This window comes from Hemitrygon akajei, unplaced genomic scaffold (genome assembly GCF_048418815.1).
Source record: "Hemitrygon akajei unplaced genomic scaffold, sHemAka1.3 Scf000060, whole genome shotgun sequence".
NCBI classification, from domain to species: domain Eukaryota; kingdom Metazoa; phylum Chordata; class Chondrichthyes; order Myliobatiformes; family Dasyatidae; genus Hemitrygon; species Hemitrygon akajei.
The window spans coordinates 1,383,140-1,399,799 of NW_027331946.1; the positions used below are offsets into that span (position 1 = coordinate 1,383,140).

At 40.7% G+C, this 16,660-nt stretch overlaps 1 non-coding gene across 1 annotated transcript; it reads right to left on the minus strand.

Moving 5' to 3' along the window:
- Window positions 1-531: 531 nt before the first annotated feature.
- On the minus strand, window positions 532-613 carry trnas-gcu (transfer RNA serine (anticodon GCU)). The gene has a single exon. It is a non-coding gene; the product is annotated as a tRNA-Ser (tRNA).
- Window positions 614-16,660: the final 16,047 nt, after the last annotated feature.

The window sequence follows — 16,660 nt, forward strand, 5'->3', positions numbered from 1 at the left end:
CTTTGTCTAACGAGATTTCTCGCCATCTCGGTTTTGAAAGGGCACCCCTCTATCCTGACGTTGTGCCCTCCTGTCCTAGATTCTCCCACCATGGGCATCCCCCTTTCCACATCTACTCTGTCTAGTCCTTCCAATATTCGAATAGTTTCAATGAGATTCCGCTCTCATCCTTCTAAATTCCGGCGAGTACAGTCCCAGAGACATCAATCATCCTTGTGAAAGTCCTCTAGACTCTCTCCAATGCTAGCGCATATTTTTTTAAACTGAGGGACCCAAAACTGTTCACAATACTCAAGGTGAGGCCTCAGCCGTGATGGAATGGCGGAGATCGGTGAGCCGAATGGCCTAATTTTGCTCCTATATCTTGTGGTATCGCGGCGAAATTTGGTGAGAAATTAATGATGAATATTGCTTTTCATGATTCGCGTAACAAACCGTCTGGCGTCCCTGTGACAAAATCTGGATGTTTTAAAGTGACAGTGTTAAAGGTGGTTCCCCCCCCACCCCCGTTAAATATCGGGGGGGGGGGGGGGGCGAGGATGGGATTCGAACCCACGCGTGCAGAGCACAATGGATTAGCAGTCCATCGCCTTAACCTCTCGGCCACCTCGTCTGCTTCAGGTCCAAACATTTATGTTCAGATTCTCTGCCGATTTGCTTTGCTCGCCGTGCTTGCCAGAATTCATGGAAGTGGATAAGGACAGTTTAGAGAAATATGTGCCAACCACAGGAAACATGGAAATAAATTTTCAATAGCTTTGTTATCATATTGTTCGATTTAATGTAAACAGATATTACAGGAATTTGCCATCTGGTTCGACAATGACGATATTCCGTGTATTGGGCAAATGCAATAACCCGATGACTACCGCATTAGAACGCGCTGAAGGCAACGTCCGCATCTGCACAGCCGCAGATCGGAACACCCTAACGCTGAACCGACACAAACACATGGCCGCCCGGTTCTGGAATACAAAACCAACGGCTGAAATAGCTATAAAGAAATCGCGTTCCCTGTCAATAATGTATTGAATGTGGTGGACCATTGTCACTGATTCCAATCCCAGAAAATAACTGCTGCAAAAGACAGTGGTGTGTGCCTTTGACAATTCCTTTCTGTGTGACAGAAATGGAATATTGAACAACCCGAAGCAGGAATGCATGGAGAGATATTGACACACAATGGTCGAATGTTCACCTGGGATGAAATCAGTGCAGGCGAGTACTTTTCGCTCTGTCAAGAAATCATTTTACAGGTGGAACCTCCTTGCCGCAGTCAGCATGTTCCCCATTTTCCCCCTTGGCGTTTCTCACAGAATACGGCCGTGTGGCTGTGGTAAACTAGATATACCTGTCTGACGGCTCCTGTGGCTCCTCCCAAGACCCTGCTGACTGCCCCTGTGGCTCCTCCCACAGACCCCTGTATAAAGGAGACTGTGGCCTGCTGCTCTCCCTCATTTTCCCCAGGATGTAGTGTTGTTCTTCAGTCAATAAAGCCGATATCTCACTTCCTAAGTCTCGGCGTGAGTTATTGATGGTGCATCAATTTTATTGACTGAAAGTTACAACATGGAAACCGCTTTACGCCCAGAACGCCTAGACTTGGACCCCCGAGACCCTGGAGCAGCTCTTGCCTTTGAACACTGGCTGGTGTGCTTCCAATCGTACTTAGAGGAGGTTCGTGCACCGACTCGGCTGTTCGGCACAAACTTCTCTTCTCGAGGGTCGCCCCAAAAGTTTATTCGTTCATCAGGGACATATCCACCTACGAGGAGGCGCTTGCCGCCCACCAAAGACAGTACCTGCGGCCAGTAAATCCAGTTTATGCACGGCACGCTTGGCAACACGAAAACAGCGGCCTACGGAGTCGACTGCTGAATTTCTCCGGGAGCTACAGACACTCGCGCGGGCTTGTGACTGCCCAGCGCTCACAGCGGAACAGCATAAGGAACTCTTGGTCCGAGACGCTTTTGTGACTGGGGTTCGGTCAGTGTGTATCCGCCAGCGGCTGCTGGAAAACGCTGATCTTACCTTACGCTCCGCGATAGAGACGGCCCGATTCGATAGAGGGCTGCGCAGTTGTACGCCGAAGAAGTCCAGCCAAGCGATTCCCCGGTTCCGAGCGAATTCGCCAACGCCGCTGCCAGTCGCGGTATCTCAAACCCCACGAATTCGCCAGGTATGTGTTACGTACCCGTGACACGTGACAGTGGTATCCTTGTCACGTGACTGGGGTTGAAGTTATACTGGACATGAGGTAATGGTTTTGTGATGGTGGAGTGATGTCATTTTCCCGCCAGTAGAGGTCATGTGACAGGTTTTTTCTACAGGGTATAAAAGGGAGAACCCACCCTGTCAGGTGGGGCAGTTCGTGGCTAGATTTGCCAAGATGACTTCATGTTACTGTGTGATTTAATGTGATGACGCAGTTAGTTAAAAATGAAGTTTTATATAATGCCTAAAGTTTAAAAGGTCAGAGCCAACGGTTTCTTTGCTAAGGGAGAGTGAAGTTTGGAAAATGGAGATCGAGGAAAATCGATTTTCGATGGATGACTTCGACCTTGTGTGATCCTCATTCGGAAGGATTTCGTTTACTATTCTCATGATAGTCTCCGCTGGAAAAAGCGGGAGATTGAGAATATTGTGGAAGGAAGGTCAGTCACTTTAAGTTGTTATATTTAATAAAATTCGACGTGGGAGTTCGACGTTGGGAATCGAAGGACATCGACGTGGAAGAGAATTTACATCGCTTTAAAAAGTCTTTCCTTTTAAAAGTACCGTGAGCTTTTAAACTGTCGGCATATCGTTTTAAAGTACTGTTTTCTTTCGACATATCGCTTTAAAGAACTGAGTTCTTTTCAATACCGCTTTGAAGACTGTTTGGGACTGCAACGCTATTAAGGACTGTTTGAGCAGCTGAGCTCGGATCATTGTTTGGGTTTGTTTACATTTGAAGGGGGTTTGTTATCAGTGTTTAATAAACGTGTTATTTGTTATAAAACCCTTCGTCTAACTCATCTATAATTATTGTTGCCTGAATACGTAACATAAATATGGGGGCTACGTCCGGAATTGAATTGTTTGAGTTTAATAAGCTTTTTGAATTTTGAATCGGTGTTTTGGTAACGGGGATTGCTCGATTTTTTTTTGTTTGATTGGCTTGTGAGTGGTATTCGGCAACGATGAATATTGATGAGTTTCTGGATTCGCCAGACGCGGATTTGTTAGCGAAGGCGAAAAAAACTGAAGTCTCTGAAATTGCTAATCGGTTGCATCTTAAAGGGATTTTGCCAACTACGTCAAAAGCTGTAATACAGAGAAAAATCGCGTCTCACTATGTGGCTTCGGGTGCTTTTGAAGAATCGATTTTAGAATCGTTTCCAATAAGTAATCTGGAGATGCAGTTGCAAATTGAACAAATGAGGTTGGAACAAAGTAAAGCAGAGTTAGAGAGGTGTAGATTGGAATCTGAGCAGAAGAAAAGAGAATTTGAATATGCAATGGAGAATTTAAGGTCTGAGAATCAGTCTTCTGATTCTAGAAAACCGTTTGTTGCTAGCCAAGAAATTAAATTGGTCCCTCCATTTAGTGAAACAGAATCGGAGAGATATTTTCAACATTTTGAAACTATTGCTCGGATGTCAGAGTGGCCGAAAGATAAATGGTCAGTGTTGTTACAGAGTGTAATCAAAGACAAGGGACAACAAGTTTACACAGCTTTAACTGCTGCGCAAGCATTAGATTATGATATTGTGAAGACAAATATTCTCAAAGCGTACGAATTAGTCCCAGAAGCGTATAGGGAAAGATTCAGGAGTTTGAAAAAGTCTGTGGAAAAGACTTATGTGGAATTTGCCTATGATAAAGCTATGTGTTTTGAGAGATGGGTTTCTTCTAAAAATGTAAATGAGGACTATGATACATTGAGAGAGCTGATTTTGATGGAGGAATTTAAAAGCATTCCTGTTGAAGTAAGGACCTACTTAAATGAGAGGGATACTGATAAATTGCAGGACTGTGCTAGATTAGCTGATGAGTATGTTTTAATCCATCAGAATAAATTTCCTCAGGGTAGAATTTTCAAGAGGAAAAATAATATGGAGACTCCAGGTAAATTAGAAATTAAATCAGACGTTAATGATAGAGGTAAGGAGGAAGGAAAACCTGTGAAGGAAAAACAGTTTGGTCTTATTTGTAACTATTGTAAGAAGCCTGGCCATGTAATAGCTAACTGTTTCAAATTGAAAAAGAAAGAGAAGGAAGCAGTTCCAGATGCTTGTGTGCAACATACTGAAGCACCTGTAAAGTTACAGGGTTTGGTAAACACAAATGAGGATTTGTTAGAGTCTGACAAAGTTAGAAAGGGATATGATCATTTTATAACTGAAGGGTTTGTATCCTTGAAAGAAGGATCTACTCTGGTGCCAATAAAAATTCTTAGGGATACTGGAGCTTCTCAATCACTGATGTTAGATAGTGTGTTGAAGTTTAATGAAGAGAGTGATACTGGTGAGGTAAATTACATAAGAGGTGTTGGAAGTGATTTTATGCCTGTACATTTACATGAAGTAAATTTAAAGTCAGGGTTAGTTACAGGATTTGTTAAAGTAGGACTACAGCATAGCTTACCTGTGAAGGGTATTTCTTTATTGTTAGGTAATGACTTGGCAGGTGGACAAGTTTTTCCTGAAGTGCATTTGACAATGGAGTCAGAGGAACCAGAGGTGAATTCTAACACAGATTTTTCCTGTGTTGTGACTAGAGCTATGGCTAAAAAAATTGATGTGCAGAATGAGGTTGTTACTCATGACTGTTCAACTCAGGATGTGAGTTTTGAGGATGTGTCAGAGACTTTCTTACCTTCGTTGTTTGAACAAGATTCTGGGAGTAAGTCTGACTATGAAGATTTATCTCTGTCTCGGAAGGAGATGATAGCAGAGCAGAATAGAGATCCTGAGATTGTAAAATTAAGGGAACAAGCTTTACTAGGTAGTGAAATTGAGAAGGTGTCAGTAGGATATTATTTGGAAAAAGGAGTGTTGATGAGGAAGTGGAGGTCGCCTACAATTCCTGCAAGTGAGGAATGGAATGTTGTTTATCAGGTAGTTGTTCCTAAAGTTTATCGGAATGAGATTTTGACTTTAGCTCATAGTGTGCCTTTAGGTGGACATCAAGGGGTAAGGAAAACTGTGGACAAGATTTTCAAACATTTTTACTGGCCTGGTTTAAGAAAAGATGTGGCGATGTTTTGTAAGACGTGCCATACTTGTCAAATTGTAGGTAAACCAAATCAGGTTACACCAGTAGCTCCATTACAACCTATTCCAGCATTTGGTGAACCGTTTTCTAAAGTTATTGCAGATTGTGTTGGTCCATTACCAAAGACAAAATCTGGTTATCAGTATTTGTTGACTATCATGTGTACTTCGTCTAGGTTTCCAGAGGCAGTACCACTTAGGAATATAAAAGCTAAAACTGTGACGAAGGCTGTTATAAAATTCTTTACTTATTTTGGATTGCCTAAGGAAATACAAACTGATCAAGGTAGTAATTTTATGTCTGGATTGTTTCAACAGATAGTTTATAAATTGGGAGCTAAGCAAATCACTTCGTCTGCATACCATCCAGAATCGCAAGGTGCCTTGGAGAGGTTTCATTCTACTCTCAAGAATATGATTAGGACATATTGTGTGGAGAATGAAAGTGACTGGGATGAGAGTATAAACTTACTTTTATTTGCAGTAAGGGAATCGGTACAGGAATCTTTAGGGTTTAGTCCATTTGAACTTGTGTTTGAACATAGAGTTAGAGGACCTTTAGCTTTATTGAAGGAACAGTGGATTAGTAAGGAAGTGCATACTAGTTTGTTGGACTATGTTTTGAAATTTAAGGACAGGTTACATAGAGCTTGTAGTTTAGCCAAGGAAAATTTAAAGTTGGCTCAGGAGAAAATGAAAACTTGGTATGATAAGGAAGCTAGGATGAGGATGTTTAAGCCTGGAGATAAGGTGTTGGTTCTTTTCCCAGTGCAGACAAATCCTTTACAAGCTAGATTTCATGGACCTTATGAAATTGTGTCTAGAGTTAATGATGTGGATTATATAATAAAAACTCCAGATCGCAGAAGGTCAACACAACTTTGCCACATAAATATGATTAAACCATATTTTGAGAAACAATCTGATACTGTGACTGTTGTGGTTAGTGAGAATGAGTTTGATTTAACTGGGAACATGATAGATGATTCATCTGACTTTCATTCTAAATCTAACATTGTTTCTGTTAGGTTACCTAATTCGATTATTTTGGAAAATATGGATGAAAAATTAGCACATTTACAGCTAGAGCAGAAACAACAGATGAAGGAATTGATTTTTAAGTATAAGGATTTGTTTCCAGTGTTACGTACCCGTGACACGTGATAGTGGTACCCTTGTCACGTGACTGGGGTTGAAGTTATACTGGACATGAGGTAATGGTGGAGTGATGTCATTTTCCCGCCAGTAGAGGTCATGTGACAGGTTTTTTCTACAGGGTATAAAAGGAAGACCCACCCTGTCAGGTGCGGCAGTTCGTGGCTGGATTTGCCAAGATGACTTCATGTCACTGCGTGATTTAAAGGGATGACGCAGTTTAGTCAAAAATGAAGTTCTATATAATGCCTAAAGTTTAAAAGGTCAGAGCCAACGGTTTCTTTGCTAATGGAGAGTGAAGTTTGGAGATCAAGAAAAATCGATTTTCGATGGATTGACTTCGACCTTGTGTGATCCTCATTCGGAAGGATTTCGTTGACTATTCTCGCTGTTGACCCCTGGGATGACCAGAAAGTGTTTGAGAATAGTGTGGAAGAGAGGTCAGTCACTTTAAGTTGTTATATTTAATAAAATTCGACGTGGGAGTTCGACGCTGGGAATCGAAGGACATCGACGTGGAAGAGAATTTAAATCGCTTTAAAAAGTCTTTCCTTTTAAAAGTACCGTGAGCTTTTGAACTGTCGGCATATCGTTCTTTGAACTGTTTTCATTCGGCAATTCGCTTTGGCGAACTGTTTTTTTTTTCAATACTACTTTAAAGACTGTTTGAGACTGCAAAGCTATTAAGAACTGTCTGACCAGCTGCCAGCAGCTGAGCTCGGACCATTGTTTGGGTTTGTTTACATTTGAAGGGGGTTTGTTATCAGTGTTTAATAAACGTGTTATTCGTTATGAAACCCCTTGCCTAACTCATCTATATTATTGTTGCCCGAATACGTAACATAATTATGGGGGCTACGTTCGGAATTGAATTATTTGAGTTTGAAAAGTTTTTTGAATTTTGAGTCGGTGTTTTGGTAACGGGGATTGCTCGATTTTTTTTTTGTTTGATTGGCTTGTGAGTGGTATTCGGCAACGATGAATATTGATGAGTTTCTGGATTCGCCAGTCGCGGATTTGTTAGCGAAGGAGAAAAAAACTGAAGTGTCTGAGATCGCTAATCGGTTGCATCTTAAAGGGATTTTGCCAACTACATCAAAAGCTGTAATACAGAGAAAGATCGCATCACATTTTGTGGCTTCGGGTCATTTTGAAGAATCGATTTTAGAATCGTTTCCAATAAGTAATCTGGAGATGCAGTTGCAAATTGAACAAATGATGTTAGAAAGGTGTAAATTGGAAATTGAGCAAAAGCAAAGAGATTTTGAATATGCAATGGAGAAATTAAGGTCTGTAGAACAGTCTGCTAATTATAAAAAAACGTTTGTTGCTAGCCAAGAAATTAAATTGGTCCCTCCATTTAGTGAAACAGAATTGGAGAGATATTTTCAACATTTTGAAACTATTGCTCGGATGTCAGAGTGGCCGAAAGATAAATGGTCAGTGTTATTACAGAGTGTAATCAAAGGCAAGGCACGACACGTTTACACAGCTTTAACTGCTGCGCAAGCATTAGATTATGATATAGTGAAAGAAAATATTCTCAAAACGTATGAATTGGTCCCAGAAGCGTATAGGGAAAGATTCAGGAGTTTGAAAAAGTCTGTGGAAAAGACTTACGTGGAATTTGCCTATGATAAAGCTATGTGTTTTGAGAGATGGGTTTCTTCTAAAAATGTAAATGAGGACTATGAGACATTGAGAGAGCTGATTTTGATGGAGGAATTTAAAAGAAGCATTCCTGTTGAAGTAAGGACCTACTTAAATGAGAGGGTTACTGATAAATTGCAGGACTGTGCTAGATTAGCTGATGAGTATGTTTTAATCCATAAGAATAAATTTCCTCAGGGTAGAATTTTTAAGAGGAAAAATAATATGGAGACTCCAGGTAAATTAGAAGTTAAATCAGAGGTAAATGAGAAAGGTAAGGCGGAAGGAAAACCTGTGAAGGAAAGACAGTTTGGTCTTATTTGTAACTATTGTAAGAAGCCTGGCCATGTAATAGCTAACTGTTTCAAATTGAAAAAGAAAGAGAAGGAAGCAGTTACAGATGCTTGTGTGCAACATACTAAAGCACCTGTAAAGTTACAGGGTTTGGTAAACACAAATGAGGATTTGTTAGAGTCTGTCAAAGTTAGAAAGGGATATGATCATTTTATAACTGAAGGGTTTGTATCCTTGAAAGAAGGATCTACTCTGGTGCCATTAAAGTTTCTTAGGGATACTGGAGCTTCTCAATCACTGATGTTGGATAGTGTGTTGAAGTTTAATGAAGAGAGTGATACTGGTGAGGTGAATTACATAAGAGGTGTTGGAAGTGATTTTATGCCTGTACATTTACATGAAGTAAATTTAAAGTCAGGGTTAGTTACAGGATTTGTTAAGGTAGGACTACAGCATCGCTTACCTGTGAAGGGTATTTCTTTATTGTTAGGTAATGACTTGGCAGGTGGACAAGTTTTTCCTGAAGTGCATTTGACAATGGAGTCAGAGGAACCAGAGGTGAATTCTAACACAGATTTTTCTTGTGTTGTGACTAGAGGAATGGCTAAAAAGATTGATGTGCAGAATGAGTTTGTTACTCATGACTGTTCAACTCAGGATTTGAGTTTTGAGGATGTGTCAGAAACTTTCTTACCTTCGTTGTTTGAACAAGATTCTGGGAGTAAGTCTGACTATGAAGATTTATCTCTGTCTCGGAAGGAGATGATAGCAGAGCAGAATAGAGATCCTGAGATTGTAAAATTAAGGGAACAAGCTTTACTAGGTAGTGAAATTGAGAAGGTGTCAGTAGGATATTATTTGGAAAAAGGAGTGTTGATGAGGAAGTGGAGGTCGCCTACAATTCCTGCAAGTGAGGAATGGAATGTTGTTTATCAGGTAGTTGTTCCTAAAGTTTATCGGAATGAGATTTTGACTTTAGCTCATAGTGTGCCTTTAGGTGGACATCAAGGGGTAAGGAAAACTGTGGACAAGATTTTAAAACATTTTTACTGGCCTGGTTTAAGAAAAGATGTGGCGATGTTTTGTAAGACGTGCCATACTTGTCAAATTGTGGGTAAACCAAATCAGGTTACACCAGTAGCTCCATTACAACCTATTCCAGCATTTGGTGAACCGTTTTCTAAAGTTATTGTAGATTGTGTTGGTCCATTACCAAAGACAAAAACTGGTTATCAGTATTTGTTGACTATCATGTGTACTTCGTCTAGGTTTCCAGAGGCAGTACCACTTAGGAATATAAAAGCTAAAACTGTGACGAAGGCTCTTATAAAATTCTTTACTTATTTTGGATTGCCTAAGGAAATACAAACTGATCAAGGTAGTAATTTTATGTCTGGATTGTTTCAACAGATAGTTTATAAATTGGGAGCTAAGCAAATTACTTCGTCTGCATACCATCCAGAATCGCAAGGTGCTTTGGAGAGGTTTCATTCTACTCTCAAGAATATGATTAGGACATATTGTGTGTAGAATGAAAGTGACTGGGATGAGAGTATAAACTTACTTTTATTTGCAGTAAGGGAATCGGTACAGGAATCTTTAGGGTTTAGTCCATTTGAACTTGTGTTTGGACATAGAGTTAGAGGACCTTTAGCTTTATTGAAGGAACAGTGGATTAGTAAGGAAGTGCATACTAATTTGTTGGACTATGTTTTGAAATTTAAGGACAGGTTACATAGAGCTTGTAGCTTAGCCAAGGTAAATTTAAAGTTGGCTCAGGAGAAAATGAAAACTTGGTATGATAAGGAAGCTAGGATGAGGATGTTTAAGCCTGGAGATAAGGTGTTGGTTTTTTTCCCAGTGCAGACAAATCCTTTACAAGCTAGATTTCATGGACCTTATGAAATTGTGTCTAGAGTTAATGATGTGGATTATGTAATAAAAACTCCAGATCGTAGAAGGTCAACACAACTTTGCCACATAAATATGATTAAACCATATTTTGAGAAACAATCTGATACTGTGACTGTTGTGGTTAGTGAGAATGAGTTTGATTTAACTGGGAACATGATAGATGATTCATCTGACTTTCATTCTAAATCTAACATTGTTTCTGTTAGGTTACCTAATTCGACTATTTTGGAAAATATGGATGAGAAATTAGCACATTTACAGCTAGAGCAGAAACAACAGATGAAGGAATTGATTTTTAAGTATAAGGATTTGTTTCCAGATGTTCCGAGAAGGACTACTATAGCTTCACATGATGTAGATGTTGGAGATGCCAAACCTATTAAACAACATCCATATAGGATGAACATGGAAAAATGTGAACTTGCTGAGAAAGAAATTGAATACATGTTAGAGAATGATATTATTAGACTTTCTAACTCGAATTGGAGTTCGCCATGTGTTATGGTGCCAAACCCTGATGGTAGTATTAGGTTTTGTACGGACTATAGGAAGGTGAATGCTGTAACGAAGACAGATGCATATCTAATTCCTAGAGTAGATGATTGTGTAGATAAGGTTGGAAAAGCAAAGTTCCTTACAAAGATTGATTTATTGAAAGGGTATTGGTGTGTTCCACTAACGGACAGAGGTAGAGAGATTTCTGCATTTGTAACTCCATCTGGGTTATATGAGTATAATGTTCTTCCATTTGGGATGAAGAATGCCCCAGGTACTTTTCAGAGGATGATTAATTCTGTGATTCAGGGATTGAAAGATACTGATGCTTATATTGATGATTTAGTGACAGGAAATGATACTTGGGAAGCACACATTATTGCGGTGGAGAAATTGTTTGAAAAGCTTTCAAAAGCTAACTTGACTATTAATTTAGCCAAGAGTGAATTTGGACATGCTACTGTGACTTACCTTGGTTATGTTGTGGGTCAAGGTAAGGTAGCTCCTGTTCAGGCAAAAGTTCAGGCAATTTTGGAAATTCCGACTCCGACGGGGAAAAAAACTCTCAGAACGGTTTTGGGAATGGTAGGATATTATCGAAATTTTTGTAAGAATTTTGCTAATGTTGCCCTTCCATTAACTAATCTTCTGCAGAAGAATGTGAAGTTTGTGTGGACAGTGTTTTGTCAGGAAGCATTTGAAAAATTGAAAACAATGATATGTGAACAACCTGTGCTTAAGGCACCTGACTTTGAAAAACCTTTTTCATTAGCGGTGGATGCCAGGGATGAAGCTGCGGGAGCAGTATTGATGCAGAGAAATGAGGGTGATGAGGTTGATCATCCGGTAGCTTACTTTTCTAAGAAATTTAATAAGCATCAAAGAAACTATTCCACAATAGAAAAAGAATTGTTATCTCTTGTTTTAGCTTTGGAATATTTTGAGGTATATGTTGGTACAACTCAAAAACCACTTATTGTTTACACTGATCATAATCCGTTAGTTTTTCTGAGTAAGATGAAAAACAAAAGCATAAGATTGTTAAATTGGAGTTTGATGTTACAAGGGTACAATATTGTGATAACTCATATTAAAGGTAAAGATAATGTGGTTGCTGATTGTCTATCTCGATGTTGAATGTACAATGTTTTTTTTTGGAGTGGTTTTTTTTATTGTAACACTCCTACTGTATTGTATATTGTGTATGTTATATAATTTATACCTTTGTTTTTTTTGGGGTTTTTTTCGGAAGTAATTGTTAAAATTTTTGTTCTTCACAGACCAAAAATGTTTTTTTTGGAGGGAGGTGTTACGTACCCGTGACACGTGACAGTGGTACCCTTGTCACGTGACTGGGGTTGAAGTTATACTGGACATGAGGTAATGGTGGAGTGATGTCATTTTCCCGCCAGTAGAGGTCATGTGACAGGTTTTTTCTACAGGGTATAAAAGGAAGACCCACCCTGTCAGGTGCGGCAGTTCGTGGCTGGATTTGCCAAGATGACTTCATGTCACTGCGTGATTTAAAGGGATGACGCAGTTTAGTCAAAAATGAAGTTCTATATAATGCCTAAAGTTTAAAAGGTCAGAGCCAACGGTTTCTTTGCTAATGGAGAGTGAAGTTTGGAGATCAAGAAAAATCGATTTTCGATGGATTGACTTCGACCTTGTGTGATCCTCATTCGGAAGGATTTCGTTGACTATTCTCGCTGTTGACCCCTGGGATGACCAGAAAGTGTTTGAGAATAGTGTGGAAGAGAGGTCAGTCACTTTAAGTTGTTATATTTAATAAAATTCGACGTGGGAGTTCGACGCTGGGAATCGAAGGACATCGACGTGGAAGAGAATTTAAATCGCTTTAAAACGTCTCTCCTTTTAAAAGTACCGTGAGCTTTTGAACTGTCGGCATATCGTTCTTTGAACTGTTTTCATTCGGCAATTCGCTTTGGAGAACTGTTTTTTTTTCAATACTACTTTAAAGACTGTTTGAGACTGCAAAGCTATTAAGAACTGTCTGACCAGCTGCCAGCAGCTGAGCTCGGACCATTGTTTGGGTTTGTTTACATTTGAAGGGGGTTTGTTATCAGTGTTTAATAAACGTGTTATTCGTTATGAAACCCCTTGCCTAACTCATCTATATTATTGTTGCCCGAATACGTAACACCAGATGTTCCGAGAAGGACTACTATAGCTTCACATGATGTAGATGTTGGAGATGCCAAACCTATTAAACAACATCCATATAGGATGAACATGGAAAACTGTGAACTTGCTGAGAAAGAAATTGAAAACATGTTAGAGAATGATATTATTAGACATTCTAACTCGAATTGGAGTTCGCCATGTGTTATGGTGCCAAAACCTGATGGTAGTATTAGGTTTTGTACGGACTATAGGAAGGTGAATGCTGTAACGAAGACAGATGCCTATCCAATTCCTAGAGTAGATGATTGTGTAGATAAGGTTGGAAAAGCAAAGTTCCTTACAAAGATTGATTTATTGAAAGGGTATTGGTGTGTTCCATTAACGGACAGAGGTAGAGAGATTTCTGCATTTGTAACTCCATCTGGGTTATATGAGTATAATGTTCTTCCATTTGGGATGAAGAATGCCCCAGGTACTTTTCAGAGGATGATTAATTCTGTGATTCAGGGATTGAAAGATACTGATGCTTATATTGATGATTTAGTGACAGGAAATGATACTTGGGAAGCACACATTATTGCGGTGGAGAAATTGTTTGAAAAGCTTTCAAAAGCTAACTTGACTATTAATTTAGCCAAGAGTGAATTTGGACATGCTACTGTGACTTACCTTGGTTATGTTGTGGGTCAAGGTAAGGTAGCTCCTGTTCAGGCAATTTTAGAGATTCCCACTCCGACGGGGAAAAAAACTCTCAGAAGATTTTTGGGAATGGTAGGATATTATCGAAAATTTTGTAAGAATTTTGCTAATGTTGCCCTTCCATTAACTAACCTTCTGCAGAAGAATGTAAAGTTTGTGTGGACAGTGTTTTGTCAGGAAGCATTTGAAAAATTGAAGACAATGATATGTCAACAACTTGTGCTTAAGGCACCTGACTTTGAAAAACCTATTTCATTAGCTGTAGATGCTAGTGATGAAGCTGCGGGAGCAGTATTGATGCAAAGGAATGAGGGTGATGAGGTTGATCATCCAGTAGCTTACTTTTCTAAGAAATTTAATAAGCATCAAAGAAACTATTCAACAATAGAGAAAGAATTGTTATCTCTTGTTTTAGCTTTGGAATATTTTCAGGTATATGTTGGTACAACTCAAAAACCACTTATTGTTTACACTGATCATAATCCGTTAGTTTTTCTGAGTAAGATGAAAAACAAAAACAGAAGATTGTTAAATTGGAGTTTGATGTTACAAGAGTACAATATTGTGATAACTCATATTAAAGGTAAAGATAATGTGGTTGCTGATTGTCTATCTCGATATTGAATGTACAATGTTTTTTTTGGAGTGGTTTTTTTATTGTAACACTCCTACTGTATTGTATATTGTGTATGTTATATAATTTATACATTTGTTTTTCTTGTAAGTAATTGTTAAAATTTTTGTTCTTGTCAGACCAAAAATGTTTTTTTTGGAGGGAGGTGTTACGTACACGTGACACGTGACAGTGGTACCCTTGTCACGTGACTGGGGTTGAAGTTATACTGGACATGAGGTAATGGTTTTGTGATGGTGGAGTGTTGTCATTTTCTCGCCAGTAGAGGTCATGTGACAGGTTTTTTCTACAGGGTATAAAAGGGAGACCCACCCTGTCAGGTGGGGCAGTTCGTGGCTAGTTTTGCCAAGATGACTTCATGTTACTGTGTGATTTAATGTGATGACGCAGTTTAGTTAAAAATGAAGTTTTATATAATGCCTAAAGTTTAAAAGGTCAGAGCCAACGGTTTCTTTGCTAAGGGAGAGTGAAGTTTGGAAAATGGAGATCGAGGAAAATCGATTTTCGATGGATTGACTTCGACCTTGTGTGATCCTCATTCGGAAGGATTTCGTTTACTATTCTCATGATAGTCTCCGCTGGAAAAAGCGGAAGATTGAGAATATTGTGGAAGGAAGGTCAGTCACTTTAAGTTGTTATATTTAATAAAATTCGACGTGGGAGTTCGACGCTGGGAATCGAAGGACATCGACGTGGAAGAGAATTTACATCGCTTTTAAAAGTCTCTCCTTTTAAAAGTACCGTGAGCTTTTGAACTGTCGGCATATCGTTTTAAAGTACTGTTTTCTTTCGGCGTATCGCTTTAAAGAACTGAGTTCTTTTCAATACCGCTTTGAAGACTGTTTGGGACTGCAACGCTATTAAGGACTGTTTGAGCAGCTGAGCTCGGATCATTGTTTGGGTTTGTTTACATTTGAAGGGGGTTTGTTATCAGTGTTTAATAAACGTGTTATTTGTTATAAAACCCTTCGTCTAACTCATCTCTAATTATTGTTGCCTGAATACGTAACATATGAAACTCTGTTACTTTTGTGGGCTTCTGAAACATGCCAGGAACAACTGCCCGGCGCGCGAAGCGACTTGTTCCAGCTGTGGGAAGAAGGGCCATTTCGCCAAGGTCTGTAAATCTAAACCGCGCCCGGGGTCGAGCAGCGCTGCGTCTGAGACCTGGGGGCCGCCATTTTGCATGACCGGATGTGGACAACCATCTTTGCCGGCGTCACCAGGCCCCGCCCCCGCTTCGCCATCTTGCATGCCCGGATGTGAGCGGCCAACTTTGCCGGCGTCACCAGGCCCCGCACCCGACACGCCCCGTTCTACGCTGGCTTCCGTGACCCTCGATCAAAGCGCTCCGCACCAGCTCGCAAGGTCGATGATGGACATCCTGGTGTAGGGGCACAGGACTAGCTGCCTGTTTGACACGGGCAGCACTGAGAGTTTTATTGACCCGGTCACAGTGAAACGCTGCGGACTCGTGACACGGCCGGTCCGTCAGAAGATCACCTTGGCTTCAGGGTCGCATTCCACAGACATCCGGGTGGGTTGTGTAGCGACATTGGTGGTGCAGGGCACAGAATATCGGAACTTTGCGTTCCTGGTCATGCCTCGGCTGTGCGCACCTGTGCTATTGGGGCTGGACTTCCAGAGCCATCTCGAAAGTGTGACTATGGCATATGATGGGCCCCTCCCACCGCTCACTGTCAGGAATCCTCAGTTTGGTGGGACTTCGTCATATACCCCGTTACTGCACACACATACACACCGAACCACACGTCCCGCCCAACACCATGCCGATAGCTGTGCTGCTGACACTATTTGCAACCTCTCCACCCTCAAGATCCCTCCCCCATCGCTGTTCACCAACCTGACCCCCGACTGTAAACCTGTGGCAACTAAAAGTCGGAGGTACAGTGCGGGGGACAGGGCCTTTATTTATTCAGAGGTGCAGCGGCTGCTCAGGGAGGGGATCATTGAGCCAAGCACAAGCCCATGGCGGTCCCAGGTGGTCGTTGTTCGGACTGGGCAGAAAGATAGGATGGTTGTGGACTACAGCCAGACCATCAATAGATTCACGCAGCTTGACGCGTACCCCCTACCCCGCATCGCGGATATGGTCAACCAGATAGCTCAGTACAAGGTGTACTCGACAATTGATCTGAAATCCGCTTATCACCAGCTCCCCATCCGCCCAGAGGACCGCCCCTACACCGCCTTCGAGGCGGGTGGCAGGCTCTATCACTTTCTGCGCGTCCCATTTGGTGTCACAAATGGGGTCTGAGTCTTCCAGAGGGAGATGGACCGGATGGTAGACCAGTACAAACTGACGGCCACATTTCCCTATCTAGATAACATCACCATCTGTGGTCGCGACTGGTCGGACCATGACGCCAACCTCCAACGTTTTTTCCAGGTGGCC